A 20245-nucleotide genomic window follows, 5' to 3' on the forward strand; every position below is an offset into this window, starting at 1 on the left:
AATGTGATTGTTCATTCAAAACGCTGCTTTTTCCTATTAGACCCTATTGAATAATGAATGTTTTGAATTTTCTCCAAAAGTAAAGAAGCTGCAAACTCATCCTTCTAGAGTCTTGTTTGGGCTCATGAGAGGAGTAGAAAAACATCAAAAATTTCAATCTTGCACGATTCTACCAAGAAATGTGAGTGTTCATTCAAACCGCTGCTTTTTGCTATTGGGACCTATTGAATAATGAACGTTTTGAATTTTCTCCAAAAGTTAAGTAGTTGCAAACTCATCCTTTTAGAAACTTGTTTGGGCTGTTGAGAGGTGTAGAAAAACATTAAAAATTTCAATCCTGCTCGATTCTACCAAGAAATGTGAGCGTTCATTCAAACTGCTGCTTTTTGCTATTGGGCCCTTTTGAATAATGAATGTTTGAATTTTCTCCAAAAGTAAAGTAGTTGCAAATTCATCCTTCTAGATTCTTGTTTGGGCTCATGAGAGGAGTAGAAAAACATCAAAAATTTTCAACCTGCATGATTCTACCAAGAAATGTGAGTGTTCATTCAAACCTCTGCTTTTTGCTATTGGCCCTTATTGAATAATGAATGTTTTGAATTTTCTCCAAAAGTAAAGTAGTTGCAAACTCATCCTTTTAGAGTCTTGTTGGGGCTCATGAGAGGAGCAGAAAAACGTCAAAAATTCCAATTCTGCACCATTCTACCAAGAAATGTGAGTGTTCATTCAAACCACTGCTTTTTGCTATTGGGCCCTATTGAATAATGAATGTTTGAATTTTCTCCAAAAGTAAAGTAGTTGCAAACTCATCCTTCTAGAAACTTGTTTGCGCTGTTCAGAGGAGTAGAAAAACATCAAAAATTTCAATCCTGCACGATTCTACCAAGAAATGTGATTGTTCATTCAAAACGCTGCTTTTTCCTATTAGACCCTATTGAATAATGAATGTTTTGAATTTTCTCCAAAATTAAAGTAGTTGCAAACTCATCCTTCTAGAGTCTTGTTTGGGCTCATGAGAAGAGTAGAAAAACATCAAAAATCTCAATCTTGCACGATTCTACCAATAAATGTGAGTGTTCATTCAAACCGCTGCTTTTTGCTATTGGGCTCTATTGAATAATGAATGTTTGAATTTTCTCCAAAAGTAAAGTAGTTGCAGATTCATCCTTCTAGAGTCTTGTTTGGGCTCATGAGAGGAGTAGAAAAATGTCAAAAATTGCAATCCTGCACCATTCTACCAAGAAATGTGAGTGTTAATTCAAATCGCTGCTTTTTGCTATTGGGCCCTATTGAATAATGAATGTTTTGAATTTTCTCCAAAAGTAAAGGAGTTGCAAACTCATCCTTCTAGAGTCTTGTTTGGGCTCATAAGAGGAGTAGAAAAACATCAAAAATTTCAATCCTGCATGATTCTACCAAGAAATGTGAGTGTTCATTCAAACCGCTGCTTTTTGCTATTGGCCCTTAATGAATAATGAATGTTTTCAATTTTCTCAAAAAGTAAAGTAGTTGCAGACTCATCCTTTTAGAAACTTGTTTGGGCTGTTCAGAGGAGTAAAAAAGCATCAAAAATTTCAATCCTGAACGATTCTACCAAGAAATGTGAGTGTTCATTCAAACTGCTGCTTTTTTCTATTGAGCCCTATTGAATAATGAACGTTTTCAATTTTCTCCAAAAGTAAAGTAGTTGCAAACTCATCCTTTTAGAAACTTGTTTGGGCTGTTGAGAGGAGTAGAAAAACATCAAAAATTTCAATCCTGCACGATTCTACCAAGAAATGTGATTGTTCATTCAAAACGCTGCTTTTTCCTATTAGACCATATTGAATAATGAATGTTTTGAATTTTCTCCAAAAGTAAAGAAGCTGCAAACTCATCCTTCTAGAGTCTTGTTTGGGCTCATGAGAGGAGTAGAAAAACATCAAAAATTTCAATCTTGCACGATTCTACCAAGAAATGTGAGTGTTCATTCAAACCGCTGCTTTTTGCTATTGGGACCTATTGAATAATGAACGTTTTGAATTTTCTCCAAAAGTTAAGTAGTTGCAAACTCATCCTTTTAGAAACTTGTTTGGGCTGTTGAGAGGTGTAGAAAAACATCAAAAATTTCAATCCTGCTCGATTCTACCAAGAAATGTGAGCGTTCATTCAAACCGCTGCTTTTTGCTATTGGGCCCTATTGAATAATGAATGTTTGAATTTTCTCCAAAAGTAAAGTAGTTGCACATTCATCCTTCTAGAGTCTTGTTTGGGCTCATGAGAGGAGTAGAAAAACATCAAAAATTTTCATCCTGCATGATTCTACCAAGAAATGTGAGTGTTCATTCAAACCACTGCTTTTTGCTATTGTCCCTTATTAAATAATGAATGTTTTGAATTTTCTCCAAAAGTAAAGTAGTTGCAAACTCATCCTTTTAGAAACTTGTTTGGGCTGTTGAGAGGAGTAGAAAAACATCAAAAATTTCAATCCTGCACGATTCTACCAAGAAATGTGATTGTTCATTCAAAACGCTGCTTTTTCCTATTAGACCCTATTGAATAATGAATGTTTTGAATTTTCTCCAAAAGTAAAGAAGCTGCAAACTCATCCTTCTAGAGTCTTGTTTGGGCTCATGAGAGGAGTAGAAAAACATCAAAAATTTCAATCTTGCACGATTCTACCAAGAAATGTGAGTGTTCATTCAAACCGCTGCTTTTTGCTATTTGGACCTATTGAATAATGAACGTTTTGAATTTTCTCCAAAAGTTAAGTAGTTGCAAACTCATCCTTTTAGAAACTTGTTTGGGCTGTTGAGAGGTGTAGAAAAACATCAAAAATTTCAATCCTGCTCGATTCTACCAAGAAATGTGAGCGTTCATTCAAACCGCTGCTTTTTGCTATTGGGCCCTATTGAATAATGAATGTTTTGAATTTTCTCCAAAAGTAAAGGAGTTGCAAACTCATCCTTCTAGAGTCTTGTTTGGGCTCATGAGAGGAGTAGAAAAACGTCAAAAATTCCAATCCTGCACCATTCTACCAAGAAATGTGAGTGTTCATTCAACACGCTGCTTTTTGCTGTTGGGCCCTATTGAATGTATTGAATTTTCTCCAAAAGTAAAGCAGTTGCAAACTCATCCTTTGGGAAACTTGTTTAGGCTGTTGAGAGGAGTAGAAAACTTCAAAAATTTCAATCCTGCAAGATTCTACCTAGAAATCTGAGTGTTCATTCAAACTGCTGGTTTTTGCTATTGGGCGCTATTGAATAATGAATGTTTTGAATTTTCTTAAAAAGTAAAAATTGTTGCAAACTCATCCTTTTAGAAACTTGTTTGGGCTGTTGAGAGGAGTAGAAAAACATCAAAAATTTCAATCCTGCACGATTCTACCAAGAACTGTGATTGTTCTTACAAAACGCTGATTTTTGCTATTAGACCCTATTGAATAATGAATGTTTTGAATTTTCTCCAAAAGTAAAGTAGTTGCAAACTCATCCTTCTAGACTCTTGCTTGGGCTCATGAGAGGAGTAGAAAAACATCAAAAATTCCAATCCTGCACCATTCTACCAAGAAATGTGAGTGTTCATTCAAATCGCTGCTTTTCGCTGCTGGGGCCTATTGAGTAATGAATGTTTGAATTTTCTCCAAAAGTAAAGCAGTTGCAGATTCATCCTTCTAGAGTCTTGTTTGGGCTCATGAGAGGAGTAGAAAAACGTCAAAAATTCCAATCCTGCACCATTCTACCAAGAAATGTGAGTGTTCTTTCAAACCGCTACTTTTTGCTATTGGCCCTTATTGAATAATGAATGTTTTGAATTTTCTCAAAAAGTATAGTTGCAAACTCATCCTTTTAGAAACTTGTTTGGACTGTTGAGAGGAGTAGAAAAACATCAAAAATTTCAATCCTGCACGATTCTACCAAGAAATGTGAGTGTTCATTAAAACCGCTCCTTTTTGCTATTGGGCCCTATTGAATAATGAATGTTTTGAATTTTCTCCAAAAGTTAAAGAGTTGCAAACTCATCCTTTCAGAAACTTGTTTGGGCTGTTGAGAGGAGTAGAAAAACATCAAAAATTTCAATCCTGCACGATTCTACCAAGAAATGTGAGTGTTCATTCAAAACGCTGGTTTTTGTTATTGAGCCCTATTGAATAATTAATGTTTTGAGTTTTCTGCCAAAGTAAAGTAGTTGCAAACACATCCTTTTAGAGACTTGTTTGGGCTCTTGAGAGGAGTAGAAAAGCATCAAAAATTTCAATTCTGCACGATTCTACCAAGAACTGTGATTGTTCTTACAAAACGCTGATTTTTGCTATTAGAACCTATTGAAAAATGAATGATTTGAATTTTCTCCAAAAGTAAAGTAGTTGCAAACTCATCCTTTTAGAAACTTGTTTGGGCTGTTGAGAGGTGTAGAAAAACATTAAAAATTTCAATCCTGCTCAATTCTACCAAGAAATGTGAGCGTTCATTCAAACCGCTGCTTTTTGCTATTGGGCCCTTTTGAATAATGAATGTTTGAATTTTCTCCAAAAGTAAAGTAGTTGCAAATTCATCCTTCTAGATTCTTGTCTGGGCTCATGAGAGGAGTAGAAAAACATCAAAAATTTTCAACCTGCATGATTCTACCAAGAAATGTGAGTGTTCATTCAAACCTCTGCTTTTTGCTATTGGCCCTTATTGAATAATGAATGTTTTGAATTTTCTCCAAAAGTAAAGTAGTTGCAAACTCATCCTTTTAGAGACTTGTTGGGGCTCATGAGAGGAGCAGAAAAACGTCAAAAATTCCAATTCTGCACCATTCTACCAAGAAATGTGAGTGTTCATTCAAACCACTGCTTTTTGCTATTGGGCCCTATTGAATAATGAATGTTTGAATTTTCTCCAAAAGTAAAGTAGTTGCAAACTCATCCTTCTAGAAACTTTTTTGCGCTGTTCAGAGGAGTAGAAAAACATCAAAAATTTCAATCCTGCACGATTCTACCAAGAAATGTGATTATTCATTCAAAACTCTGCTTTTTCCTATTAGACCCTATTGAATAATGAATGTTTTGAATTTTCTCCAAAATTAAAGTAGTTGCAAACTCATCCTTCTAGAGTCTTGTTTGGGCTCATGAGAGGAGTAGAAAAACATCACAAATCTCAATCTTGCATGATTCTACCAAGAAATGTGAGTGTTCATTCAAACCGCTGCTTTTTGCTATTGGGCCCTATTGAATAATGAATGTATGAATTTTCTCCAAATGTAAAGTAGTTGCAGATTCATCCTTCTAGAGTCTTGTTTGGGCTCATGAGAGGAGTAGAAAAATGTCAAAAATTGCAATCCTGCACCATTCTACCAAGAAATGTGAGTGTTCATTCAAATCGCTGCTTTTTGCTATTGGGCCCTATTGAATAATGAATGTTTTGAATTTTCTCCAAAAGTAAAGGAGTTGCAAACTCATCCTTCTAGAGTCTTGTTTGGGCTCATAAGAGGAGTAGAAAAACATCAAAAATTTCAATCCTGCATGATTCTACCAAGAAATGTGAGTGTTCATTCAAACCGCTGCTTTTTGCTATTGGCCCTTAATGAATAATGAATGTTTTCATTTTTCTCAAAAAGTAAAATAGTTGCAAACTCATCCTTTTAGAAACTTGTTTGGGCTGTTCAGAGGAGTAAAAAAGTATCAAAAATTTCAATCCTGAATGATTCTACCAAGAAATGTGAGTGTTCATTCAAACTGCTGCTTTTTTCTATTGAGCCCTATTGAATAATGAACGTTTTCAATTTTCTCCAAAAGTAAAGTAGTTGCAAACTCATCCTTTTAGAAACTTGTTTGGGCTGTTGAGAGGAGTAGAAAAACATCAAAAATTTCAATCCTGCACGATTCTACCAAGAAATGTGATTGTTCATTCAAAACGCTGCTTTTTCCTATTAGACCCTATTGAATAATGAATGTTTTGAATTTTCTCCAAAAGTAAAGAAGCTGCAAACTCATCCTTCTAGAGTCTTGTTTGGGCTCATGAGAGGAGTAGAAAAACATCAAAAATTTCAATCTTGCACGATTCTACCAAGAAATGTGAGTGTTCATTCAAACCGCTGCTTTTTGCTATTGGGACCTATTGAATAATGAACGTTTTGAATTTTCTCCAAAGGTAAAGTAGTTGCAAACTCATACTTCTACAGTCTTGTTTGGGCTCATAAGAGGAGTAGAAAATGTCAAAAATTTCAATCTTGCATGATTCTACCAAGAAATGTGAGTGTTCATTCAAACTGCTGCTTTTTGCTGTTGGTCCCTGTTGAATAATGAATGTTTTGAATTTTCTCCAAAAGTAAAGTAGATGCAAGCTCATCCTTATGGCGTCTTGTTTGGGCTCATGAGAGGGGTAGAAAAACATGAAAAATTTCAATCCTGAGCGATTCTACCAAGAGATGTGTGTGTTCATTCAAAACGCTGCTTTTTGCTATTGGGCCCTATTGAATAATGAATGTTTTGAATTTTCTCCAAAAGTAAAGTAGATGCAAGCTCATCCTTTTGGCGTCTTGTTTGGGCTCATGAAAGGAGTTGAAAAACATCAAAAATTTCAATCCTGAGCGATTCTACCAAGAAATGTGAGTATTCATTCAAACCGCTGCTTTTTGCTATTGGTCCCTATTGGATAATGTATGTTTTGAATTTTCTCTAAAAGTAAAGTAGTTGCAAACTCACCCTTTTAGAGTCTTGTTTGGGCTCATGAGAGGAGTAGAAAAATGTCAAAAATTTCAATCTTGCACGATTCTACCAAGAGATGTGAGTGTTCATTCAAACAGCTGCTTTTTGCCATTGGGCCGTATTGAATGAATGTTCTGAATTTTCTGCAAAAGTAAAGTAGTTGCAAACTCATCCTTCTAGAGTCTTGTTTGGGCTCATGAGGGGAGTAGAAAAATGTCAAAAAATTCAATCCTGCATGATTCTACCAAGAAATGTGAGTGTTCATTCAAACTGCTGCTTTTTACTATTGTTCCTATTGAATAATGAATGTTTTGTATTTTCTCCAAATGTAAAGTAGTTGCAAGCTCATCCTTCTACTGTCTTGTTTGGGCTCATAAGAGGAGTAGAAAAACGTTAAAAATTTCAATCCTGCATGATTCTACCAAGAAATGTGAGTGTTCATTCAAACCGCTGCTTTTTGCTATTGGTCCCTGTTGAATAATGAATGTTTTGAATTTTCTCCAAAAGTAAAGTAGTTGCAAACTCATCCTTCTACAGTCTTGTTTGGGCTCATGAAAGGAGTTGAAAAACATCAAAATTTTCAATCCTGAGTAGAGTTGAGCGATACCGTCCGATACTTCAAAGTATCGGATCGGAATGGATCGGCCGATCTTAAAAAAAGTCCCTAGTCTCACTTTATGCCATTACTGTGTGGGAATTTCCCACACAGCAATGGCATCAAGTGAGACTAGGGACTTTTTTTTAAGTGGCGGAGGAATACAGTGCGGAAGGATACCTACCTTCCATCATTGGATTCCTGCAGCCCGTAGAGAACGGCAGCATCAGCTGATGCTGCAGTTCTCTACCCAAGATCGTCGTGGGACACACTCGTGGATTGCTTCGGATCGTGGGTGAGTATTTTTGTGGTTTGTTATGTTAATATTTATTCCGTAAAAAACAATGGCTTCGGGGAACAATGTGACAAGTATTGGTAAGTATGTTACTCTATGCTATATGTACTGTATGTCTATGTATGTATTGTATGTAGCATGCATGTAGTATGTATGTAGTATATATGTGGTATGTATGTAGCATGTAGTATGTATGTAGCATGCATGTAGTATGTATGTAGTATATATGTGGTATGTATGTAGCATGTAGTATGTATGTAGTATGTATGTAGCATGCATGTAGTATGTATGTAGTATGTATGTAGTATGTATGTAGCATGCAGTATGTATGTAGCATGCATGTAGTATATATGTAGTATGTATGTAGCATGTAGTATGTATGTAGCATGCATGTAGTATGTATGTAGTATGTATGTAGTATGTATGTGGTATGTATGTAGCATGTAGTATGTATGTAGCATGCATGTAGTATATATGTATTATGTATGTAGCATGTAGCATGCATGTAGCATGCATGTAGTATGTATGTAGTATGTATGTGGTATGTATGTAGCATGTAGCATGCATGTAGTATGTATGTAGTATATATGTGGTATTTATGTAGCATGTAGTATGTATGTAGCATGCATGTAGTATGTATGTAGCATGCAGTATGTATGTAGCATGCATGTAGTATACATGTAGTATGTATGTAGCATGCATGTAGTATATATGTAGTATGTATGTAGCATGTAGTATGTATGTAGCATGCATGTAGTATATATGTAGTATGTATGTAGCATGTAGTATGTATGTAGCATGCATGTAGTATATACGTGGTGTGTATGTAGCATGTAGTATGTATGTAGCATGCATGTAGTATGTATATAGTATGTATGTAGTATATATATATTTTTTTTTAACATTTAACACATTAGCCGGATGATGGGACTACTACTGTCCCATCATTGGCTAATGTGTCAATCACTGTCATGGTAGCAGGCATCGCCAGATGGGACTTGTAGTCCCATCGGACGATGCTTGCACAGACCCCCGGACATCAGCACAGCCCCCCAGCAGGCCGGCACAGCCCCCCGGCAGGCCGGCACAGACCCCCACAGGTTGCACAGACCACCGGCAGGCCGGCACAGCCCCCCGGCAGGCCGGTACAGACCCCGGGCAGTCCACACAGCCCCCCGGCAGGCCGGCACAGCCCCCCGGCAGGCCGCCAGAGACCCCCGGAAGGCCCGAAATGACGGCGCATCATGATGCGCACACAACGCGCATCATGATGACGTCATTTCGGCTGTCAATCAACTTTGAACTTCCGATTCCGATGCCGACTTCCGATATTGAAAAAATATCGGAAGTCGGTATCGGAATTCCGATACAGCAAGTATCGGCCGATACCCGATAATAGCGGTATCGGAATGCTCAACACTAATCCTGAGTGATTCTACCAAGAGATGTGAGTGTTCAATCAAACAGCTGCTTTTTGCTATTGGGCCGTATTGAATGAATGTTTTGAATTTTCTCCAAAAGTAAAGTAGTTGCAAACTCATATTTCTAGAGTCTTGTTTGGGCTCATGAGGGGAGTAGAAAAATGTCAAAAAATTCAATCCTGCATGATTCTACCAAGAAATATGAGTGTTCATTCAAACCGCTGCTTTTTGCTATTGGTCCCTATTGAATAATGAATGTTTTGAATTTTCTCCAAAAGTAAAGGCGTTGCAAAGTCATCCTTTTTGAAACTTGTTTGGGCTGTTGAGAGTAGAAAAGCATCAAAAATTTCAATCCAGCACGATTCTACCAAGAACTGTGATTGTTCATTCAAAACGCTGCTTTTTGCTCTTGGGCCCTATTGAATAATGAATGTTTTGAATTTTCTTCAAAAGTAAAGTAGTTGCAAACTCATCCTTCTAGAGTCTTGTTTGGGCTCATGAGAGGAGTAGAAAAACGTTAAAAATTTCAATCCTGCATGATTCTACCAAGAAATGTGAGTGTTCAATCAAACCGCTGCTTTATGCTATTGGTCCCTATTGAATAATGAATGTTTTGAATTTTCTCCAAAAGTAAAGGAGTTGCAAACTCATCCTTTTAGAAACTTGTTTGGGCTGTTGAGAGGAGTAGAAAAACATCAAAAATTTCAATCCTGCACGATTCTACCAAGAAATGTGAGTATTCATTCAAAACGCTGGTTTTTGTTATTGAGCCCTATTGAATAATGAATGTTTTGAATTTTCTCCAAAAGTAAAGTAGTTGCAAACTCATCCTTCTACAGTCTTGTTTAGGCTCATAAGAGGAGTAGAAAAACGTTAAAAATTTAAATCCTGCATGATTCTACCAAGAAATGTGAGTGTTCATTCAAACCGCTGCTTTTTGCTATTGGTCCCTATTGAATAATGAATGTTTTGAATTTTCTCCAAAAGTAAAGTAGTTGCAAACTCACCCTTTTAGAGTCTTGTTTGGGCTCATGAGAGGAGTAGAAAAACATCAAAAATTTCAATCCTGCACGATTCTACCAAGAAATGTGAGTATTCATTCAAACCGCTGCTTTTTGCTATTGGTCCCTATTGGATAATGAATGTTTTGAATTTTCTCTAAAAGTAAAGTAGTTGCAAACTCACCCTTTTAGAGTCTTGTTTGGGCTCATGAGAGGAGTAGAAAAATGTCAAAAATTTCAATCTTGCACGATTCTACCAAGAGATGTGAGTGTTCATTCAAACAGCTGCTTTTTGCCATTGGGCCGTATTGAATGAATGTTCTGAATTTTCTGCAAAAGTAAAGTAGTTGCAAACTCATCCTTCTAGAGTCTTGTTTGGGCTCATGAGGGGAGTAGAAAAATGTCAAAAAATTCAATCCTGCATGATTCTACCAAGAAATGTGAGTGTTCATTCAAACTGCTGCTTTTTACTATTGTTCCTATTGAATAATGAATGTTTTGTATTTTCTCCAAATGTAAAGTAGTTGCAAGCTCATCCTTCTACTGTCTTGTTTGGGCTCATAAGAGGAGTAGAAAAACGTTAAAAATTTCAATCCTGCATGATTCTACCAAGAAATGTGAGTGTTCATTCAAACCGCTGCTTTTTGCTATTGGTCCCTGTTGAATAATGAATGTTTTGAATTTTCTCCAAAAGTAAAGTAGTTGCAAACTAATCCTTCTACAGTCTTGTTTGGGCTCATGAAAGGAGTTGAAAAACATCAAAATTTTCAATCCTGAGTAGAGTTGAGCGATACCGTCCGATACTTCAAAGTATCGGATCGGAATGGATCGGCCGATCTTAAAAAAAGTCCCTAGTCTCACTTTATGCCATTGCTGTGTGGGAATTTCCCACGCAGCAATGGCATCAAGTGAGACTAGTGACTTTTTTTTTAAGTGGCGAAGGAATACAGTGCGGAAGGATACCTACCTTCCATCATTGGATTCCTGCAGCCCGTAGAGAACGGCAGCATCAGCTGATGCTGCAGTTCTCTACCCAAGATCGTCGTGGGACACACTCGTGGATTGCTTCGGATCGTGGGTGAGTATTTTTGTGGTTTGTTATGTTAATATTTATTCCGTAAAAGACAATGGCTTCGGGGAACAATGTGACAAGTATTGGTAAGTATGTTACTCTATGTTATATGTACTGTATGTCTATGTATGTATTGTATGTAGTATGCATGTAGTATGTATGTAGTATATATGTGGTATGTATGTAGCATGTAGTATGTATGTAGCATGCATGTAGTATGTATGTAGTATATATGTGGTATGTATGTAGCATGTAGTATGTATGTAGCATGCATGTAGTATGTATGTAGTATGTATGTAGTATGTATGTAGCATGCAGTATGTATGTAGCATGCATGTAGTATATATGTAGTATGTATGTAGCATGTAGTATGTATGTAGCATGCATGTAGTATATATGTATTATGTATGTAGCATGTAGCATGCATGTAGCATGCATGTAGTATGTATGTAGTATGTATGTAGTATGTATGTGGTATGTATGTAGCATGTAGCATGCATGTAGTATGTATGTAGTATATATGTGGTATTTATGTAGCATGTAGTATGTATGTAGCATGCATGTAGTATGTATGTAGCATGCAGTATGTATGTAGCATGCATGTAGTATACATGTAGTATGTATGTAGCATGCATGTAGTATATATGTAGTATGTATGTAGCATGTAGTATGTATGTAGCATGCATGTAGTATATGTGTAGTATGTATGTAGCATGTAGTATGTATGTAGCATGCATGTAGTATATACGTGGTGTGTATGTAGCATGTAGTATGTATGTAGCATGCATGTAGTATGTATATAGTATGTATGTAGTATATATATATTTTTTTTTAACATTTAACACATTAGCCGGATGATGGGACTACTACTGTCCCATCATTGGCTAATGTGTCAATCACTGTCATGGTAGCAGGCATCGCCAGATGGGACTTGTAGTCCCATCGGACGATGCTTGCACAGACCCCCGGACATCAGCACAGCCCCCCAGCAGGCCGGCACAGCCCCCCGGCAGGCCGGCACAGACCCCCACAGGTTGCACAGACCACCGGCAGGCCAGCACAGCCCCCCGGCAGGCCGGTACAGACCCCGGGCAGTCCACACAGCCCCCCGGCAGGCCGGCACAGCCCCCCGGCAGGCCGCCAGAGACCCCCAGAAGGCCCGAAATGATGGCGCATCATGATGCGCACACAACGCGCATCATGATGACGTCATTTCGGCTGTCAATCAACTTTGAACTTCCGATTCCGATGCCGACTTCCGATATTGAAAAAATATCGGAAGTCGGTATCGGAATTCCGATACAGCAAGTATCGGCCGATACCCGATAATAGCGGTATCGGAATGCTCAACACTAATCCTGAGCGATTCTACCAAGAGATGTGAGTGTTCAATCAAACAGCTGCTTTTTGCTATTGGGCCGTATTGAATGAATGTTTTGAATTTTCTCCAAAAGTAAAGTAGTTGCAAACTCATATTTCTAGAGTCTTGTTTGGGCTCATGAGGGGAGTAGAAAAATGTCAAAAAATTCAATCCTGCATGATTCTACCAAGAAATATGAGTGTTCATTCAAACCGCTGCTTTTTGCTATTGGTCCCTATTGAATAATGAATGTTTTGAATTTTCTCCAAAAGTAAAGGCGTTGCAAAGTCATCCTTTTAGAAACTTGTTTGGGCTGTTGAGAGGAGTAGAAAAGCATCAAAAATTTCAATCCAGCACGATTCTACCAAGAACTGTGATTGTTCATTCAGAGCACTGCTTTTTGCTCTTGGGCCCTATTGAATAATGAATGTTTTGAATTTTCTCCAAAAGTAAAGTAGTTGCAAACTCATCCTTCTAGAGTCTTGTTTGGGCTCATGAGAGGAGTAGAAAAACGTTAAAAATTTCAATCCTGCATGATTCTACCAAGAAATGTGAGTGTTCAATCAAACTGCTGCTTTTTGCTATTGGTCCCTATTGAATAATGAATGTTTTGAATTTTCTCCAAAAGTAAAGGAGTTGCAAACTCATCCTTTTAGAAACTTGTTTGGGCTGTTGAGAGGAGTAGAAAAACATCAAAAATTTCAATCCTGCACGATTCTACCAAGAAATGTGAGTATTCATTCAAAACGCTGGTTTTTGTTATTGAGCCCTATTGAATAATGAATGTTTTGAATTTTCTCCACAAGTAAAGTAGTTGCAAGCTCATCCTTTTAGAGTCTTGTTTGGGCTCATGAGAGGAGTAGAAAAACATCAAAACTTTCAATCCTAAACGATTCTACCAAGAGATTTGAGTGTTCATTCAAACAGCTGCTCTTTGCTATTGTGCCCTATTGAATAATGAATGTTTTGAATTTTATGCAAAAGTAAAGTAGTTGCAAACTCATCCTTGTAGAAACTTGTTTGGGCTGTTGAGAGGAGTAGAAAAACATCAAAAATTTAAATCCTACACGATTCTACCAAGAAATGTGAGTGTTCATTCAGACCGCTGCTTTTGGACCCTATTGAATAATGAATGTTTTGAATTTTCTCCAAAAGTAAAGCAGTTGCAAACTCATCCTCCTAGACTCTTGTTTGGGCTCATGAGAGGAGTAGAAAAACGTTAAAAATTCCAATCCTGCACGATACTACCAAGAAATGTGAGTGTTCATTCAGACCGCTGCTTTTTGCTATTGGGCCCTATTGAATAATGAATGTTTTGTATTTTCTCCAAAAGTAAAGTAGTTGCAAACTCATCCTTGTAGAAACTTGTTTGGGCTGTTGAGAGGAGTAGAAAAACATCAAAAATTTAAATCCTGCACGATTCTACCAAGAAATGTGATTGTTCATTCAAAACGCTGCTTTTAGCTATTGGGATTTATTGAATAATTAATGTTTTGAATTTTCTCCAAAAGTAAAGTAGTTGCAAACTCATCCTTCTACCGTCTTGTTTGGGCTCATAAGAGGAGTAGAAAAACGTTAAAAATTTAAATCCTGCATAATTCTACCAAGAAATGTGAGTGTTCATTCAAACCGCTGCTTTTCGCTATTGGGCCCTATTGAATAATTAATGTTTTGAATTTTCTCCACAAGTAAAGTAGTTGCAAGCTCATCCTTTTAGAGTCTTGTTTGTGCTCATGAGTGGAGTAGAAAAACATCAAAACTTTCAATCCTGAACGACTATACCAAGAGATGTGAGTGTTCATTCAAAACGCTGCTTTTTGCTATTGTCCCTATTGAATAATGAATGTTTTGAATTTTCTCCAAAAGTTAAGGAGTTGCAAACTCATCCTTTGAGAAACTTGTTTGGGCTGTTGAGAGGAGTAGAAAAACATCAAAAATTTCAATCCTGCACGATTCTACCAAGAAATGTGAGAATTCATTCAAAACGCTGATTTTTGTTATTGAGCCCTATTGAATAATTAATGTTTTGAATTTTCTGCAAAAGTAAAGTAGTTGCAAACTCATCCTTTTAGAGACTTGTTTGGGCTCTTGAGAGGAGTAGAATAGCATCAAAAATTTCAATTCTGCACGATTCTACCAAGAACTGTGATTGTTCTTACAAAACGCTGATTTTTGCTATTAGACCGTATTGAATAATGAATGATTTGAATTTTCTCCAAAAGTAAAGTAGTTGCAAACACATCCTTTTAGAAACTTGTTTGGGCTCATGAGAGGAAGAGAAAATCATCAAAAATTTCAATCCTGCACGATTCTTCCAAGAAATGTGAGTGTTCATTCAAACCGCCGCTTTTCACTATTGGTCCTTATTGAATAATGAATGTTTTGAATTTTCTCCAAAAGTAAAGTAATTGCATATTCATCCTTCTATAATCTTGTATGGGCTCATGAGAGGAGTAGAAAAAAGTCAAAAATTTCAATCCTGCATGATTCTACCAAGAAATGTGAGTGTTCATTCAATCCGCTGCTTTTTGCTATTGGGCCCTATTGAATGTATTGAATTTTCTCCAAAAGTTAAGTAGTTGCAAACTCATCCTTTTAGAAACTTGCTTGGGCTGTTGAGAGGAGTAGAAAGCATCAAAAATTTCAATCCTGAATGATTCTACCAAGAAATGTGAGTGTTCATTCAAACCGCTGCTTTTTGCTATTGGGCCCTATTGAATAATGAATGTTTTGAATTATCTCCAAAAGTTAAGTAGTTGCAAACTCATCCTTTTAGAAACTTGTTTGGGCTGTTCAGAGGAGTAAAAAAGCATCAAAAATTTCAATCCTGAACGATTCTACCAAGAGATGTGAGTGTTCATTCAAACAGCTGCTTTTTGCTATTGGGCCGTATTGAATGAATGTTCTGAATTTTCTGCAAAAGTAAAGTAGTTGCAAACTCATCCTTCTACAGTCTTGTTTGGGCTCATAAGAGGAGTAGAAAAGAATCAAAATTTCAATCCTGCACGATTCTACCAAGAAAAGTGATTTTTCATTCAAAACGCTGCTTTTTGCTATTGGGCTTTATTGAATAATGAATGTTTTGAATTTTCTCCAAAAGTAAAGTAGTTGCAGGCTCCTCCTTTTAGTGACTTGTTTGGCTCATGAGAGGAGTAGAAAAGAATCAAAATTCCAATCCTGCACGATACTACCAAGAAATGTGAGTGTTCATTCAGACCGCTGCTTTTTGCTATTGGGCCCTATTGAATAATGAATGTTTTGAATTTTCTCAAAAAGTAAAGTAGTTGCAAACTCATCCTTGTAGAAACTTGTTTGGGCTGTTGAGAGGAGTAGAAAAACATCAAAAATTTAAATCCTGCACGATTCTACCAAGAAATGTGATTGTTCATTCAAAACGCTGCTTTTAGCTATTGGGCCCTATTGAATAATGAATGTTTTGAATTTTCTCCAAAAGTAAAGTAGTTGCAAGATCCTCCTTTTAGAGTCTTGTTTGGGCTCATGAGAGGAGTAGAAAACCATCAAAAATTTCAATCCTAAACAATTCTACCAAGAAATGTGAGTGTTCATTCAAACCGCTGCTTTTCGCTATTGGGCCCTATTGAATAATGAATGTTTTTAATTTTCTCCAAAAGTAAAGTAGTTGCAAACTCATCCTTCTACAGTCTTGTTTGGGCTCATAAGAGGAGTAGAAAAACATTAAAAATTTGAATCCAGCATAATTCTACCAAGAAATGTGAGTGTTCATTCAAACCGCTGCTTTTTGCTATTGTCCCTATTGAGTAATGAATGTTTTGAATATTCTCCAAAAGTTAAGGAGTTGAAAACTCATCCTTTTAGAAACTTGTTTGGGCTGTTGAGAGGAGCAGAAAAACATCAAAAATTTCAATCCTGATTCTACCAAGAAATGTGAGTATTCATTCAAAACGCTGGTTTTTGTTATTGAGCCCTATTGAATAATAAATGTTTTGAATTTTCTCCACAAGTAAAGTAGTTGCAAGCTCATCCTTTTAGAGTCTTGTTTTGGCTCATGAGAGGAGTAGAAAAACATCAAAACTTTCAATCCTGAACGACTATACCAAGAGATGTGAGTGTTCATTCAAACCGCTGCTTTTTGCTATTGTCCTTATTGAATAATGAATGTTTTGAATTTTCTCCAAAAGTTAAGGAGTTGCAAACTCATCCTCTGAGAAACGTGTTTGGGCTGTTGAGAGGAGAAGAAAAACATCAAAAATTTCAATCCTGCACGATTCTACCAAGAAATGTGAGTGTTCATTCAATCCGCTGCTTTTTGCTATTGGGCCCTATTGAATGTATTGAATTTTCTCCAAAAGTTAAGTAGTTGCAAACTCATCCTTTTAGAAACTTGCTTGGGCTGTTGAGAGGAGTAGAAAACATCAAAAATTTCAATCCTGAATGATTCTACCAAGAAATGTGAGTGTTCATTCAAACCGCTGCTTTTTGTTATTGGGCCCTATTGAATAATGAATGTTTTGAATTATCTCCAAAAGTTAAGTAGTTGCAAACTCATCCTTCTACAGTCTTGTTTGGGCTCATAAGAGGAGTAGAAAAGAATCAAAATTTCAATCATGCACGATTCTACCAAGAAAAATGATTTTTCATTCAAAACGCTGCTTTTTGCTATTGGGCTTTATTGAATAATGAATGTTTTGAATTTTCTCCAAAAGTAAAGTAGTTGCAAGCTCCTCCTTTTAGTGACTTGTTTGGGCTCATGAGAGGAGTAGAAAAGCATCAAAATTTCAATCCTGTGCAATTCTAGCAAGAACTGTGATTGTTCTTACAAAACGCTGATTTTTGCTATTAGACCCTATTGAATAATGAATGTTTTGATTTTTCTCCAAAAGTAAAGTAGTTGCAAACTAATCCTTCTAGACTCTTGCTTGGGCTCATGAGAGGAGTAGAAATACGTCAAAAATTTCAATCCTGCACGATTCTACCAAGAAATGTGAGTGTTCATTCAAACCGCTGCTTTTTGCTATTGGGCCCTATTGAATAACGAATGTTTGAATTTTCTCCAAAAGTAAAGTAGTTGCAGATTCATCCTTCTAGAGTCTTGTTTGGGCTCATGAGAGGAGTAGAAAAACGTCAAAAATTCCAATCCTGCACCATTCTACCAAGAAATGTGAGTGTTCATTCAAACCGCTGCTTTTTGCTGTTGGGCCCTATTGAATAATGAATGTTTTGAATTGTCTCCAAAAGTAAAGGAGTTGCAAACTCATCCTTCTAGACTCTTGCTTGGGCTCATGAGAGGAGTAGAAATACGCCAAAAATTTCAATCCTGCACGATTCTACCAAGAAATGTGAGTGTTCATTCAAACCGATGCTTTTTGCTATTGGGCCCTATTGAATAACGAATGTTTGAATTTTCTCCAAAAGTAAAGTAGTTGCAGATTCATCCTTCTAGAGTCTTGTTTGGACTCATGAGAGTAGAAAAACGTCAAAAATTCCAATCCTGCACCATTCTACCAAGAAATGTGAGTGTTCATTCAAACCGCTGCTTTTTGCTGTTGGGCCCTATTGAATAATGAATGTTTTGAATTGTCTCCAAAAGTAAAGGAGTTGCAAACTCATTCTTTTAGAGTCTTGTTTGGGCTCATGAGTGGAGTAGAAAAACGTTAAAAATTTCAATCCTGCACGATTCTACCAAGAAATGTGAGTTTTCATTCAAACCGCTGCTTTTTGCTATTTGTCCCTATTGTATAATGAATGTTTTGAATTTTCTCCACAAGTAAAGTAGTTGCAAGCTCATCCTTTTAGAATCTTGTTTGGGCTCATGAGAGGAGTAGAAAAACATCAAAACTTTCAATCCTGAACGACTATACCAAGAGATGTGAGTGTTCATTCAAACCGCTGCTTTTTGCTATTGTCCCTAATGAATAATGAATGTTTTGAATTTTCTCCAAAAGTTAAGGAGTTTTAAACTCATCCTTTGAGAAACTTGTTTGGGCTGTTGAGAGGAGTAGAAAAACATCAAAAATTTCAATCCTGCACGATTCTACCAAGAAATGTGAGTATTCATTCAAAACGCTGGTTTTTGTTATTGAGCCCTATTGAATAATTAATGTTTTGAATTTTCTGCAAAAGTAAAGTAGTTGCAAACTCATCCTTTTAGAGACTTGTTTGGGCTCTTGATAGGAGTAGAAAAGCATCAAAAATTTCAATTCTGCACGATTCTACCAAGAACTGTGATTGTTCTTACAAAACGCTGATTTTTGCTATTAGACCCTATTGAATAATGAATGATTTGAATTTTCTCCAAAAGTAAAGTAGTTGCAAACTTATCCTTTTAGAAACTTGTTTGGGCTCATGAGAGGAAGAGAAAAGCATCAAAAATTTCAATCCTGCACGATTCTTCCAAGAAATGTGAGTGTTCATTCAAACCGCCGCTTTTCGCTATTGGTCCTTATTGAATAATGAATGTTTTGAATTTTCTCCAAAAGTAAAGTAATTGCATATTCATCCTTCTAGAATCTTGTATGGGCTCATGAGAGGAGTAGAAAAAAGTCAAAAATTTCAATCCTGCACGATTCTACCAAGAAATGTGAGTGTTCATTCAATCCGCTGCTTTTTGCTATTGGGCTCTATTGAATGTATTGAATTTTCTCCAAAAGTTAAGTAGTTGAAAACTCATCCTTTTAGAAACTTGCTTGGGCTGTTGAGAGGAGTAGAAAACATCAAAAATTTCAATCCTGAATGATTCTACCAAGAAATGTGAGTGTTCATTCAAACCGCTGCTTTTTGCTATTGGGCCCTATTGAATAATGAATGTTTTGAATTATCTCCAAAAGTTAAGTAGTTGCAAACTCATCCTTTTAGAAACTTGTTTGGGCTGTTCAGAGGAGTAAAAAAGCATCAAAAATTTCAATCCTGAACGATTCTACCAAGAGATGTGAGTGTTCATTCAAACAGCTGCTTTTTGCTATTGGGCCGTATTGAATGAATGTTCTGAATTTTCTGCAAAAGTAAAGTAGTTGCAAACTCATCCTTCTACAGTCTTGTTTGGGCTCATAAGAGGAGTAGAAAAGAATCAAAATTTCAATCCTGCACGATTCTACCAAGAAAAGTGATTTTTCATTCAAAACGCTGCTTTTTGCTATTGGGTTTTATTGAATAATGAATGTTTTGAATTTTCTCCAAAAGTAAAGTAGTTGCAAGCTCCTCCTTTTAGTGACTTGTTTGGGCTCATGAGAGGAGTAGAAAAGCGTCAAAATTTCAATCCTGTGCAATTCTAGCAAGAACTGTGATTGTTCTTACAAAACGCTGATTTTTGCTATTAGACCCTATTGAATAATGAATGTTTTGATTTTTCTCCAAAAGTAAAGTAGTTGCAAACTCATCCTTCTAGACTCTTCCTTGGGCTCATGAGAGGAGTAGAAATACGTCAAAAATTTCAATCCTGCATGATTCTACCAAGAAATGTGAGTGTTCATTCAAACCGCTGCTTTTTGCTATTGGGCCCTATTGAATAACGAATGTTTGAATTTTCTCCAAAAGTAAAGTAGTTGCAGATTCATCCTTCTAGAGTCTTGTTTGGGTTCATGAGAGGAGTAGAAAAATGTCAAAAATTCCAATCCTGCACCATTCTACTAAGAAATGTCAGTGTTCATTCAAACCGCTGCTTTTTGCTGTTGGGCCCTATTGAATAATGAATGTTTTGAATTGTCTCCAAAAGTAAAGGAGTTGCAAACTCATCCTTCTAGACTCTTGCTTGGGCTCATGAGAGGAGTAGAAATACGCCAAAAATTTCAATCCTGCACGATTCTACCAAGAGATGTGAGTGTTCATTCAAACAGCTGCTTTTTGCTATTGGGCC

The sequence above is a fragment of the Dendrobates tinctorius genome, unplaced genomic scaffold, assembly GCF_039654945.1.
Source record: "Dendrobates tinctorius isolate UK_male_01 unplaced genomic scaffold, ASM3965494v1 ptg000037l, whole genome shotgun sequence".
NCBI classification, from domain to species: Eukaryota; Metazoa; Chordata; class Amphibia; order Anura; family Dendrobatidae; genus Dendrobates; species Dendrobates tinctorius.